Consider the following 2,308-nt stretch of genomic DNA (forward strand, 5'->3'; position numbering starts at 1 on the left):
GAGAAGAAATGGAAAGACAAGAAAAGACGTCAACAAGAAACTATGACAGGCAAAGCCTTCGCTACATCTGCGTCCCCTGCCAGGATGGGACTACACAGCCACAGCAGGAGATGCATTAAGACATGAAATGTAAAAACCGGACTGGATTATTTTATGTGCAACTCCATTGTCTCCCGAGACAAAAAGGATGCCAACAACAACATATATGTGTGCGTGAATATGTGTGTGTTTGTGTGTGTGTGTGTGTGTGTGTGTGTGTGTGTGTGTGTACCTATTTATCTATCTATATATACTTATATCAGAGGCGACTTCAGATCATCAGCATCACTCGGGCTCATCACAGTTGAGAAGCCAGTCTCACAGAGGTATGTTGAAGGAAATGAGAGAAGTTTTCAGAGAAATTTCACTAAGCTCAGGATATTCTGATTTCACTTTTATCCAAAAGGAACCAAGTGATGTTGTAGTTCCGAAACTCCTCTCTAATCCTTCGTCACAAGCCAATTCCAACAATTTATTCTCCACAATGACACTTAAGTGTCAGTGGAATAAACGGATTTCGGATCCACCCATTCCCTTTCTGTGGATCTTCTACTGGAAAGTAAAACTGAAACCAGTCTGCCAGATTTGTCAAGTGTACTTTCATGACATTTTGTAGACATGTAATATTAAGGTCTTCACCTGTATCAGTAAAAATTATCGCTAATTGATGAAGCATGTCATAACAATGACACTTGATTCTTCCATGCTTCTAGCTTTCGTTTATGTCTGCCATTGTAAAATACGAAGCCATCATTCCCTGCACCGAGGTGTTGAGATCATTAAAGATGGCAAAGATATCAGCCAAATAAGCCAGCTTGATAACCAATCCACATCTCCGAACAATTGTGACCAATTTGAATTTTTGTCCTGAAGAAACTTGGCAAGCTCGTTTCATAGCTCAAACACTCTTGACAGGACTTTCCCTCCCTCAATAACCAACGTACATCTGTATGCCATAGGAGCTGTTTATGATTAGCTCCCATATTATCACATAATGCAGTGAATAGTCTTGAATTTAAAGCATTCGGCTTTACATGATTCACAATTTTTATAACCTCGCTGAGCACACTGCTTAGTTCTGTTGACATATTTTTTTTTTGCAAGACTTTCTCGGTGAAGGAAGCAGTGCGATGACTTGCATTCTGGGGCAAGCGCCTTTATCTGGGTAGTCACTCCTGAATGCAGTCCTGTCATTGTGGCAGCACCATCCAAACATATGCCTACACAAAATGTGAAATCCAACCCAGATTTGTTAACGATGTAGTTGTTCACACTCTTGAACACTTCAGAACTAGTTGTTTTTGTTGGTAGTGAAGCAGATTAAAAAACTCTTCCTTCAAATCACCTTCATGTTCAGGGTGCACATACACCATCAGAATTGCCTGATTAGCAAAGTCTGCACATTCATCAAGCTGTAAAGAAAAGTACTTCGCTAATTTAATCTGTCCTATGAGCTGATCTTCCATATCGTGAGCCAGATCGTGAATTCATGGAGTTATAGTGTCATTTGAAAGTGGCATCTGAGCCACTTTCTTTGCTGCTAGCTTGCCTAGCATTTCCATGCAGACATCTTGAATACAGCATATTGCTAATGTCTCACCGACTGTGTATGGTTTTTTAGCCTTAGCAATTTGAAGTGCTACTTTATAAGAAGCCCGCCAAAGCACAAGTATTTATGTGTCACATTTTAAAGATCTGTTTCAGACAGCCTTTTAAATCAACATGCTTTCTTTCAAAGAACTCTTTCGGCTTTGAACTAATTTCTTTATGTTTTGTATTTAAATGTTCCTTGAGATTTGATGGCTTCATTGAGTCGTTACCCAACACATCTCCACAAATAACATACTGCGGTTTTTGTACTGCACCATCATTCGAGATCACAAATGCGCATTGAGTGCATGAGGAGGTATATTTCTGAGTACAAATTCTTTTTGCCAGCAATACTTCAGTTGCATTTACATCACCTTCATCTGATTCAAAATCGTGTTCAGCAACCGGATGTCTTGGCTTGATAAACATGTCCATAGGGCCTTGCTTCGCCATCTGTAAATTAGGAATAAAAATAATTAAAATTGTTGCAAATATTCGAGTGTTTCTATTATTTTATTTACTCTTTTACTCTTTCACTTGTTTCAGTCATTTGATTGTCGCCATGTTGGAGCACCGCTTTTAGGTCGAGCAAATCAACCCCAGGACTTACTCTTTGTAAGTCTAGTACCTATTCTATCAGTCTCTTTTGCCAAACCACTAAGTTACGGGGACGTAAACA

At 39.3% G+C, this 2,308-nt stretch overlaps 1 pseudogene; it reads right to left on the reverse strand.

Moving 5' to 3' along the window:
* Window positions 1-293: 293 nt before the first annotated feature.
* Window positions 294-2,082, reverse strand: LOC106883113 (SCAN domain-containing protein 3-like; annotated as a pseudogene).
* Between the last annotated feature and the right edge of the window lie 226 nt (window positions 2,083-2,308).

Source organism: Octopus bimaculoides, unplaced genomic scaffold (genome assembly GCF_001194135.2).
Source record: "Octopus bimaculoides isolate UCB-OBI-ISO-001 unplaced genomic scaffold, ASM119413v2 Scaffold_265460, whole genome shotgun sequence".
Taxonomy (NCBI): domain Eukaryota; kingdom Metazoa; phylum Mollusca; class Cephalopoda; order Octopoda; family Octopodidae; genus Octopus; species Octopus bimaculoides.